This window comes from Phalangium opilio, unplaced genomic scaffold (assembly GCF_054372755.1).
Source record: "Phalangium opilio isolate 3A_F unplaced genomic scaffold, DU_Popi_V2 ptg000014l_1, whole genome shotgun sequence".
Classification (NCBI taxonomy): Eukaryota; Metazoa; Arthropoda; class Arachnida; order Opiliones; family Phalangiidae; genus Phalangium; species Phalangium opilio.
Window position 1 is genome coordinate 1505721 of NW_028324149.1, and position 12207 is coordinate 1517927.

The 12207-nt window shown below is 36.3% G+C and overlaps 1 protein-coding gene across 1 annotated transcript in view; it reads right to left on the bottom strand.

The window, feature by feature from the left end:
• LOC149705008 (uncharacterized) overlaps positions 1–9970 on the bottom strand; it is a 39021-nt gene extending 29051 nt beyond the window's left edge. The window contains exon 1 of the mRNA XM_089865163.1: positions 9659–9970. The gene's annotated coding sequence lies outside the window, so the exon portion shown is untranslated. The remainder of the gene's footprint in view (positions 1–9658) is intronic.
• Positions 9971–12207: the final 2237 nt, after the last annotated feature.

Below are 12207 nucleotides of genomic sequence, written 5' to 3' on the forward strand. Positions count from 1 at the left end.
TGGACCGTTTTAGGTTTATGTTTGCGTACGTTTAGGATCTGCCTTTGGGTGTAATAAATTTTATTTTTATTCAAACCCTTGCCCAAGGATATTATCAAATAAATGGAATACTCTATTTCCTTTTAGTATTAATAACGTACTTTCGTTGAATAACTATAAAGGTGGGAGGAAGTATGACTTCTAAATCTAACTGGTCTAAGTTTTCTAGAATAATTTTCTAGAAAGTGTGTGAGTGTGAGTGTGTGGAAGGGATTGACTTTCTTCGAGTTTCCTTAATTTGTAAATGGCGATACTGGCAAGCGATACGAATGAAATCGGTATCTTTAATCTTTTCCACTCTGTTTATTATATAATAATATACATTTAGCACGCGCTATTTAGGAATGTTTATAAGTTATAAGCTTTTGAATAATTGTAAGTCCTTTTAGTGGATATGTTTAGGGTTTAGAAAACGGGTAGCGAATAATTTGAATAAGGATTTAAAATATTCTTAATGCTCCCCCCCTAGCAATGTCTTTTAATTAAAATTTCGTCTAAGAATTTGTCTACTATAGGCCTAACAGAATATTATACGCATTTTCTCATTTCGAGAATTATTCCGTGGAATATTTATTATAAATTCTTTTAATGACTGCTTAATATGTTAGTCCGTGACTTGAGGCAATATCATGGACTTTGTCATTTTAAAGAGGACAAGAAAACAGTGAGATCTAAAATTAAATTTAGAGTGACCTTGATATGCTAGAATTCTAACGTGACTATTTTTTTTTTTTTGCATTGGCTCAGAATTCTCCCAGTTTTCCTATCCCTTGTAGGGTTATTTGCATCAAATAATTGTTGAAAATTTTCATAGGCCATATTTTAAAACTGCTCTGATATCCGTTAGGGGCGCCAGTATAGCAATGGATGTCGAGTCAGTTTACTGTTACTCGCAAACCACGAAACACATCAACATCGTCTTATTTTTCTTTTCCAGCCAAGAATGATAGCTTAAATTGATTTTTACTCCCAGCTCACTTTTGTTACATAATTTTTTCTACTGGTTGTATTTTGAAAACGATGCTTTCGTCTCTCGACCTATTTTTTCCTGAAAAACATAGACCATTTCGGTATAAAAATCATCCCGCTTTTGTTAAGCTTCCAAATCGCTTTTTTAAAAATGTCCATGAAAATATAGACCTTTTGTAGAACCCGTTAGACCATAAACCTATAAACAAAAATACCGTAGCGTTGTTAAAGGGTCAAAGTAACTTCACTCTAACCTTTGATCGAAATGGTCCATTGGTATCTAAGCGCTTCTTGCCCCCTGGAGCGCGAGTTCGACTAAATATACTGCAAATAGAGGTCGATCTCTATACAAACAGTGCAGGGTTTTCGGAAGAGGTGTGGCTGGCGATCGAGGTCTTTTAGCCCATCATACCCCGGGGGTCAAAGTTCGCGCACTCTATAAGTTCCTATAGTCCGAAACTCGGTCGTCGTCCCTGGTTTGGGATTATACTGTAGAACCTATATAGCTATAGAAATCGATTGGAAACTATCTCTGATGGTCCCCGGTTTTGTAACCTTACTCGTTTTGGGTGTAAAAAGACCCTGAAGGTTTTTTCGTGACCTAGAAGGACACCAAAAGTGTTAGAACGATGTATTTAGAAAATGTTTGGGACTCACAGAGTCTCGATCGACTTCCTAGGTCTTTTTAGCTCGTGTTTCCGGTTAAGATTTTCACAACCCCAATTTTCGGAAACAATTGTTAAAGCGCGCGCAAATTCTTAAAGCACGTGATAGAGTGTAACTTTAAGGCGCGCGCAAATTAACAAAGCACTTGGTAAAAGTGTAATTTTTAAAGCGCGCCAAAATTCACAAAGCACGTGGTAAAAATGTAATTTTGAAAACGCGCCAAACTTTAAATTTAAAAACGAGGCTTCTTAACTAATGTTTTATCTAGCGCCCGTCTTTTCTAATAGATAATATTACCTGAATAGTACCTATTTTAATAATGGTAAATATTTTTATCATTAGTAAACATTTTTAATGGTTGCTAAGAGTATTATATTGACAAAGCTTTCGAAAATGAAAGCAAAATGGGGAGAGAGAGAAAAAAAGCAATAACACAAATTATCGCGTGTTTCTCCGTATACTTTTTCGGCGACCTCTATGCTATAGCACGTTCGAGCGAACTTGTGTATTGTTGTAACGCTTTCTGTCTTGCTGTAGACGATTGACCTATTTTAGGTCTATAAAGGGTTAAGAAGTTGGATGAAGAGAGAGCGTGGAGGGGGAAGTCGGTCGATAAGTGAAACTCGCTCATTTTCTCGTCTCGCTTTGTACTGTTAGAATTATTCCAAAGAAAAAATTCTTGATATTTGATATTCCGTTTCCTATATAATATTGCAAAGGAAATATTAAGTAATTCAAAATTTAATGTAAATGAACGGATATGTAGAAGTTCCTTCTATTCAAATATAGGGTTTACTCTCTTTACTGACCGTATTGTTTCGGGCCGGAGTTATAAATAAAGCTCGATTATTGAGTGGCTAATTATGTTCCCTCGGGTTCTAATAAACTCACTCTTTATCGGGTATTAAGTACAGTGTAAGGAAGATGTTACGGGCTCCAACTTTTCTTGCTAGTTCCCGCGTTTTTTACTTAATTTCCCGCCAAAACTTTTAATAAGGGGAAATGGCCACCGCTTCGATACCTTTTAGCTATACTTACTTCCCCCCCCCCCACGCGTTTTCTGAGGATATGCTTGGCTAAGTATTTATCGGGAAACTTTCCGTAATCTAGAGCTAAGATGGCCCCAAAATCGAGTCGAAAAACCATGGATATCACTTTGCCGCTTCTCTTTTATAACCCCTTAGTAAAAAAAAAATAAGATGTTACAAAGAAAGAATCGGGCTTTGGCCGAGTTTAACGATGCAAGGACCATCTAATTCTCTACTTCGACAAACACAACCGCCGAAAGGAGATAGTGAACCAATAACGCTAAGCTTCTTGAGCTTGCTTCTCCCTGTACTTTGTCGGGGAAAAAAAAGAAAATACAAATACGGGGTGCTATAAATGGACAAAGATTAATTTGGAATATTGCCTTATACTCTTCTTTTTACGGTGCAGTTTGCTCGTGCTCAGTTTAGTATTCACTTTAGGCCTTTTTGTAAGTAATTCCGCGTGGTTCGAATAGACTTCCAAAGTTAAGAAAATGATCGAAAAATCGTTTGTCCATGGGATGATGGGATAAATTTGTAATCCTTGGTAGGCGTCCTCCAGTTTGAGCTACCTTTAATCATAAGTTTATAAGATATGTTCCTATACTTCGTAGTGTTAGAGACTTACAGCTCGAGCTAGTTCGAGAACGACAAGCGAGAATTGAAGTCCTACACTCGGTGGTTAATTTTGCAGGACTTCCATCTTCCTATTTAGTCTGCATTACTTCTTTGACAGCAGCGCCTCACCAGGCGTCGCTTTACCTCGACCTACCTCACTCACTTGAACCACTTCATGACAAGCTCCAGTTTATAACCCGTGACAAACTTATGGAACATATCTTATGAACTTATGCTTTAATGTCTATAGTCTTTTAGACCTCAAATTAACTATTGAATATCCGGTATTCGCTGTTAAGCCTAGTATCGCTCAGATAATATAATTTCATTAGACTATTATATTAAGAAATAGTTGCTTAAAACTACTTTTCTCGCTGCTGTACTTTTGCCACAAACTATATAGTAACTGGAAGCAATTTCGAACAACGAAAATGCAACGAAATTTGCACGTTGCGGGTGACGTTGTCGCTGTTAGGTGGCGCGACCGTGCCGGGGCTAAATCGTAATTAGTGACATCCTGCGGTTTAATGGCGAATTAATGCCCGTGTTACGAGATAAGGGGAGAAAGTTCGGGGAAAGGAAAATGCTAGAAGATCGTCCACCATTCCAAAGTGAATAGAGTCGAAGGCGGGTTCAGGGGTTATCCGAATGAAGTTAGTAAGCGTTGGCGTTATTCGTTTTGGATGGACAAAGGATTTGGGTGGGAGGAAACCTGGAAGGAAGGAAATTAACGGTAGAGGTACATTAAGAGTCCACCCAGCTCCGCCGAATTAAGCTAATTATATCCTAAATGGTGAAAGATACGTAGTAGCTACCACAAACTGGGTCGTATTTCCGTCAATATTCTAATGGGTTACGTGGACGAATCATAAAGTTCGCGCGGTAAAAAATGTAAGGTTAGTTTTTGTGTGTGTGTGGGTCCTATACCGAATAATTTCCATAAAAACGCGGAGAGTTTAGCCTCGGTCGTTATTATGTATAAGTTATTTTTTTACGACGTTGCCTGGCATTATACCTTATACCTAGGACCCAAAGGTTCCATTACCGCCTTTCTTGATTAAGGAAGAAAAGACGATATTCCTTTTCCTAAAGTACAGGAATAATTTTATATATGTATTTTTATAATATAATCCTTGCTGGACAGTATCCAAGTTTTTTTTCTTCTTCATATTTCTATAGCTTAGTAGGTTTTAATTAAGGAGCCAAGGCTTACTGAAAATATTGCGTGTTATAGTAGAAAAGGTTGTTGTCTGTGTCGTAGAAAGTTCGGGTTACTTTATCTCGCTATCATTTTCTAAGATGACTGCCTTTTAAAACCAAAACGTTATCATATAGATTGCTTACAAGTTTACGTAAACAATACAACGTTATTAAGGTGGGAGTTTACATTTTTGGTCGCCATTTTCCAAGATGGTTTCGTATTGTAAAAATCTTCCCTTCAGAGTATCTACTATTAAAGAGTAACGTCTCAGCCAATTTTCAGCTTTCTATGCTTAAAATGGAGGGTTTTATCTGGACTTTGACTTATGAGCTTCCAGTCCTTAAACCACATTTTCGTTCCCTTTACTTAACTACCGAAATTATATTCTAGCAAATCTTTTATTTTACTTCCTGAAACCTAAACCCCCAATAAGCCCTTGGGCCTTGGAAGCTAGGATACCGATGTCTTGGTCAAACACTAGCCATACAGCTCCGAGGGACTTCTTACAACCGTACCAAAAACTAGTTAAAATGCTAATTAGGACAAAGAAGGATTTAAAGATTGCGCGAGGTCACAATCAAGTCCGGGAGGTTGGCAGGGGAATGGAAAGAGGAGGGTTTATTTTAATTAGACAGGGGTGGGTGAGAAAACGACTAGACCCTTGTACTTAGTCATTTTGAAACAGGGGAAGTTCACGATTTAAAATATCATTAAATTAAAAAGTCGTTAATAAATCGTAGAAATGGGAACGAGATTATTTTAGCGCGTGTGAAATTAAGGCGCAATTCTCGAATAGTAAACTAGATAATCGTTGATTGTGATTCAGTTCAGTTCAATTCGTTCATCTATAGCCTATTATTATCTGGTGATATATGATTTTTGATATGATATATATTTTAATAGAGAAAACGGAAGAATATAAAATGGGGGATTTACACCGAAATTATTTCTGTAAAATTTTCTAAATTGACCAATTACAAGAGCCGAAAACGCTCTTGGTAGTTTAATGGTGTATTTATTAAATATAAATGTACTTTCAACTATAAATAGTTCTTGAAACGTTGGGAAACATTTCTCTAGATTAGGCTTAACGTTTGGCAATATTTCATTCCGTTATATTAGGAAAGTCGCTGTTCGCATATAAAAGAGCTTGAAAGCTCCGTAGATAAATCAACTTTATTCCTTCCCCTATACAGTTTTGAGAGGCGAGTTTTGAGTTTTCCACAATTTTCCCTTCGCGAACGGCAATCATCTTCATTTAAGGGAAAAAGGGAAAAATTCGTATGAGAGAAAAAGGGAACTCAGCCCTTTTTTTATTTAGTTTTCTGCGAAATATTTAAAATTTTCCAATTTACTTTTTCTTTTGTGCAAAAATATATCTCGGAAGAAGTATATTTTTGTGTTTACTTTTCGTAGAATTTAATGGCAGGTTGAAATGTCATATGTTTTTCCTTCAAATAAATTAATAAAATGGCTTATAATCAAAGGTAAATAATTCTCTGGAGAGAGAGAGAGAGGGAGATGTACCTTGCTCTATCGACCTTTGACCTTCACCCTAGCTGTATAAATACGACAACGAAAATTTCAAACCTTTAATTTAATATCTAAGTTTCAGATTAAATTTTAAAATAAGAGTATTTCTGATATTTATGGATTAGTCTACGTCTATTTTAAATATCTCCAATTTTTTTTAGACTTTAAATAATCTTTTCTACTACCTTATCAACTAACCAAGCTAAGATGGTTTTCATCCTTGTATTTTTTAGGATATTTTTATCATTACTTAATTTCTTTTTTACACATAAAAAACCAAAGAATGTATAAGAGTTATCTTCTCTCGTAAATGATAAGTCGTGAAAGATTTTCATCCTCTTTTTAGGCGAAGGCGAAGGCAAAGGCGCAGTTCACTTTGATTTTTCTTTTCTTTTCTTTTTTAATTTCTTCTCACTATAGAATTCTTTATTCTCTCCCGCCTTTTTCTTTCGCTTTTACGCGCAGCTCATGCGTATACAACCTTTCGTTTTCGTTTCGAAATCTCCCTAGCGAAACGTTTAAAAAAGGGATAACCATGGATAACGTTAGATATTCTTTCGGATTTTCTCCTCGTTGCATCTTTAGCATTTTTTTACTCCTCTCTCTTTTCTTTCTTGGCTAAGGTTAGTAAATGAACTGGTTGAGGTATCCTAGTTATAGGATATCATTCAAATATGCTGACCTTAATCGATTTAAAATTTATCGATTAATCGAACTTATAAAGTTTCGAATATTCCTTATTTTATTTTTTTCTGATTTGGGCAATCAATATATGATTTGTATTTCTATTAAGCGTTAATTAAAATCATCTCAATAATTAGTTTAAACCAAGCGATAAGAGTGGACTAATCAGGAGACTGAAGGTCCAGATATTGAAATGTTTATTTTTGTAAATTTTGAATACCTACTTAGGAAAAATTGAAATTTTGATTTTAAATAATTAATTTAAACCTCAATCCTTACTATTTAAAATGAAATTCATTCCCTATAAATTAATTTAATTACTTCACTTATTATTGCTTTTTCAACCAATAATTAAACATCCAACTTATGCACGGTATATATATATGTTCAACAATCTCATCTATGAACAAGTTTGCCTTCGTCGAGTTTAGGAATTTTTTTATATATATATTGTCAGAGGGACTCGTGGGAGATAGGGGCATCTTAAAGTTTACTTTGTAAATTGACTAAAAGCAAAAGGGGGATGGAAAAAAGGGGGTGAAATCACTACGGAAGAAAGGAGGGCTATATTAGAGCTCGAGATCCAAAAGAACTGAGACCTTTCTTACGAAATTATTTCTGTAGAGAGTTTAAGTAAATCTACTAAGGAACGTTGCGCTTTTAACGTCCTAAAAAAGGAAAGTTTGGTTAAAAAAACCCTGAGAACACGGCGTTTACTACAGCCCAAATATGTTTGAATGGTCTCAGATCATATTTGGGTTCTTACCGTCTGTTATAGAGAACGGACTAAGATATGGGTCAAAAGGTTTTCTATACATTTTAGGGAAAAATTATGGATTTTTTAGCATTGAGGGTGTAACCAATGAGAAAAATACATTTTTCAGAAGTCAGGTCTCTCTCAGACTCGGAGTAGAGAGGAGATGACGTCAGAATATCATATAGGTATTCCAAGTTTGGGGGGTGATTTTTGAAGTAGCTAGCTCTACTGTTAAAATATTACGTTACACTGTATGTTCAACAGGAAAAGCTGCGTACGTCACTTGGCCCATGCGCTATAATCCTCTCAATGAGACACCCTTACAACGTTTTTCGGGCTAAAGACGGACGGTTTCCGTTATAGGCGCGTTCAGCGACTTCTCCCTTTCACCTCCGTGGATGGTCAGAATAATCCATTTTTTCAATAAAATCAATAAAAGTACGTGTTCAGGATGCGAGTATAATAAAGTCAGCCAATTTTATAACGGTGTTCCGCGTCGTTTTCAAAAAAGAAACTTCAAAATTTTGGCTTTGAAACTGTAATTAAAAGCTATAAGCCATGCCAGTATTATCTACCCTAAGCGATTATTTTGCAGGATCACGCGATTAAGCTATTTTTGATAAATTTTCTCTGCCCATCGCGAGTTCATCTAGATAGGATATTTTTGGAATTTTATCGCTAGGTGATTGGTGATTCTTTGGGGTATAGATAAATAAAATATCATGGGAACATCAGGTGAACAAATAGGTATTCCCGGAAATAAAGTGATCACTGATCAGTCGACCAAAGAAGCTACAGAGAAAGAGATCAAGACTTGTAGAGAGTCCGTCGTAAACCATATTTGTCTTTGGGTTTGCTTGAGGTTATCCTTATGGAATATTTTTTGTCTAGAGAATTCTTTTCATCGGATTAGGTGAGATCGTTATTGACGCCTTTACACAGACGCGCGGTGGTTCGTCCCATTCGCTCAAGCTATAGTAGCGTATTGTAATAGCCTTAATCGATGCGCGCGGAGCCCTGATTAAAACGATTTGCTAAGTATTCTTACTCGCTCTATTAAACCTTCCTTAATGATTCGGGCATCGTATGGGAGCCATTTTCGCCTTACACGTAACGCGGATATAACCGATTTGTAACTGTACGCTCTCCTATAGGATAGTATGGGAGGTACCCTGTCTACGCTAAGCCTAACGTAGTCCACCTTTCAAATCCATTATCAAAATCTTTCTCTCCCTTTTACAAATCCACGATTTTCTCTCCTTGTGGCTGGCTCTCTGGCTATTACATCAGTTGGGTTTCTGTTTCAGATTGAATCAAGTAAGGCCCCGCGTGACTTGTTCATCACAAGTGATTGCTTTGGATTGGTGGGTTTTTTTGTGGAAGAATTATGGTTTGGGAACTTTATGCGCTGGGACAGCTCGTGATGCGATTAGAGATTGTAAATCGTTCTTGAGATTAGAGCGGAGTAGTATATCGTTTTTGAGATAAATTTGAGAAATTGTAAGTCTTTTTTGAGGTTAAAACTGGAGAATCTAGCAAATTGTTTTTGATGTAGAATTGGGAAAATTAGCAAGTAGTTTTTGAGGTAAGATTTGTAGAATTAGCCAACCGCTTTTATAGGTAAAATTTAGAAAATTAGTGAACCGCTTTTATAGGTAAATATTAATTTTAGAAAATTAGCTAACCGTTTCTATAGGTAAAATTTAGAAAATTAGCAACCCTTTTTTGAGGTAGATTCGTTGGGAAAATTTTCAAATCTTTTCCGATAAAACTAGGGAGTAGAGACTAAACCAAACCGTTTCAAACTATAAATAATAAAGTGTTTAAGTTAAAACTTGTGAAATAGTGAACAGTCTCGTGTTTATAAATCAGGGGAAAAGTAATTTTGAAGCTTAAAATAGTATTTATTTTTTTAAATAAATAAATAGCTTCGACTTAAAATAACCGCGGGCGTAACCGCACAATGCAGTAAACCGTCGTTAGAAATTGAAAAACCGATATTGTTTCCCCCCTTATCCTCCAACGCCTACGCTCTAAGCCTTAATCCTCCCTATTTGAAAATCAAGGTCATTGGCGCGTACGTCATCATTGGCGATTTAAAAACAATCGAGGAGTCGGAGGACGCGCGGCGTCAAGAGCGTTTACAATCAGAGACGTACCTACCTGATAGTTAGGGTCGTCCCATTCCTCCGGACGCGGGCGTCGGCGATAATTTTCCCCGCTAGGAAAGGCAAGGCAGTCCCGAGAGAAACTCTCTCGTACCAATAACTCTCCGCCAAAAGTTGTTGCTCGATTCGGAACAACGCGAAGTCGACTCTCGAATCCGCGAGCGACATGAACACGCCGGCTTCTCAGCCACCCTCTGCGACCGAGACGCTACAGCCAGAGTCGAGTTTCCCCGTATTCCACGTTCCAAGGGCTTTCCTGCCGAGCGCTCCGCTCCACGAGAAGGAGAAAAGCGTAGAAGGGGGCCGAATTGAGCCCGACCCCCCTCCCTTAGCCTCGAATAACTTCGATATCCGTTCGAGCAGCTTTTTCTAGATGAAATGGTTTAGGAGTATTTTCAATTTGCTTCAAATATCCTTTATAGACCTAAAACATACATAAACTTGGATCACTGAAATAATTTTTTCTTTTTCATTAGTAAAGAAAGCTATAAAGTTAAATTACCTCAGAGTTAGAATATCTGTGAAGCGATTATAGATCAATATTTATCTCTTGGCCTAAGGCTCCAATAAGTTAACTTAATTGCTCAATTTCACCGAGACGTATTTCAAATATTCATTATTTTTTTTGTGTTGTTTCGACTACAAAAGAAAAAAAAGTGTAGCTCTTCAACGCCTTAACCATCTGGCGTACTTTTCTCTTTCTTTGGATGTTACCGGTCTAGGTCCCGAGCTCGAAGGCGAGCGCCAAGTTTCTACTAGTATCCAACCTAACGTGTGGAAAGAATAGAAATATATAGGGGAGTAGGCCAAACTCGCTCATTCTCTCTTAGTTCACTCCGATTCGAAACTATACTCTGGGCTCTGTCCCATATCTACGTATAGCATAGTTCCTTGGCGCGCTAACTCCTTTCCCTTTCGCGGCATCGATCGAAGCGAGTATTTTTCGTAGCGTACGCGTCTTCTCTCATTGGATATAACGTGTAGAGTAGCTACGGTTATAGCGTGTTGTATATTCCCTTATTACGTATTTTAGTCCATTGGGACGTAATAAATCTATAGAGTATATATTCAGAATATGGTCAATATTTTTAGACGTTTAAAGCATTGTTTTTCTAAAGAGAGAGTGAACGGTAATGGTTTTACAAAATATTTTATTGGGTTGTATAACACGTAGGCTATATTTTGCTATGATTTTATTTTTTTTATCATTTATCATTTTTCAAAAATTGGTATTAGGCTTTTTGAAATATTATTTTCTTTAAAAATATACAAGAAATTTATTTTTATTCATTTATTTATTATTATTTTTATATTTTAAACTGCCTCTGATCTGTAAAATCTCATAATATACCATATATTATATTTAGAAATCACGAGACATACAAGGTATTTAGTTAAAAACAAAATAATTTTCGAAATCGGTCTCCTCTAAGCCGAAAATCGCCCCTATTCATCAATATTTTCACCGTCATGTTATGGGTTTCTTTAGAATTTTGGCCAGAAAATGTTAAAAAGCCCTATTCCAATTAACTAAAGTGGAATCAGAACCCTTAGCCGCGGGAAATGGAAAATTTAGTATTAATTTTTGGCCAGGGATTTGAAATTTTAAACCTTTTCTGTCGTATCCAGCTTCTTAGGATTGAATTTTTGCAAATGTATTTCAAACCTTCTTCCTTGGAAATATTTTCTCGCCTTATTCTTCTTAAAGATAGCGAACCATTGTATCTTTCTTTGAGAGTACGGATTTTAATTTTGGTCGGAAATAGAAATTGAAAGAAGAAAAAAAAAACGCCAACCAATTTATAGTTTTCTACAAGAATTTCCTTTACAGAGTTTAAAGGGATAATGTAATGTTGGAAAAGGTTTTTTGTAGGTGTAGTTTACTTATCTGCCGTGGAATCTCAGAAACTTTGACGTTTCTTAGTTCCTTTTAAAGTATAAAACTCGCAATCTCCTCCCGTACCACAAATAAATATGAAGTTATTACTCGTTCTGAAACCTCTATCAAAATAACATATAACGAATGACTTTCCAACCTTCTCGCAAACTTAAGTACCAATACGAGTTTGCAGCGAAATCAAGCTTAATCCCGGAGATAACTAACGTCATTTTCTCATTGAAAAATAAATAACGGTAGACAACTTACTGTGTCTATCGGTGCTTGGAACGCTATCCAATCCTATTTGAAATGATGTTTCTAAGTAATTTTTTTTTTGCTTCCATTTCTTTGGGGGGGGGGGGAGGTCAAGGAAATAGGGGTATTTGAGGTCGATTTCGTCCTCTATAGAGCCTGAGACTGAGTGAGCTACGCTTGAATTTTTAGTGGACGTTGGGCAATATTGGATGATGTGAATATTTGGTTTATTTTCGAATTATTAAAAGAAAAAATATGAAAAAAAGAGTGCCAATTTCCAGGGGTAAAACCAGTAATGCATTTCCTATGAGCCCCTGTAAAACATTTACCCGCAATACACTGATGTATGTAGTTTTTCAAAAATTCAAAACTTTGTTAATTATGGACCGATTTAGTCGTAATTGGTCTCA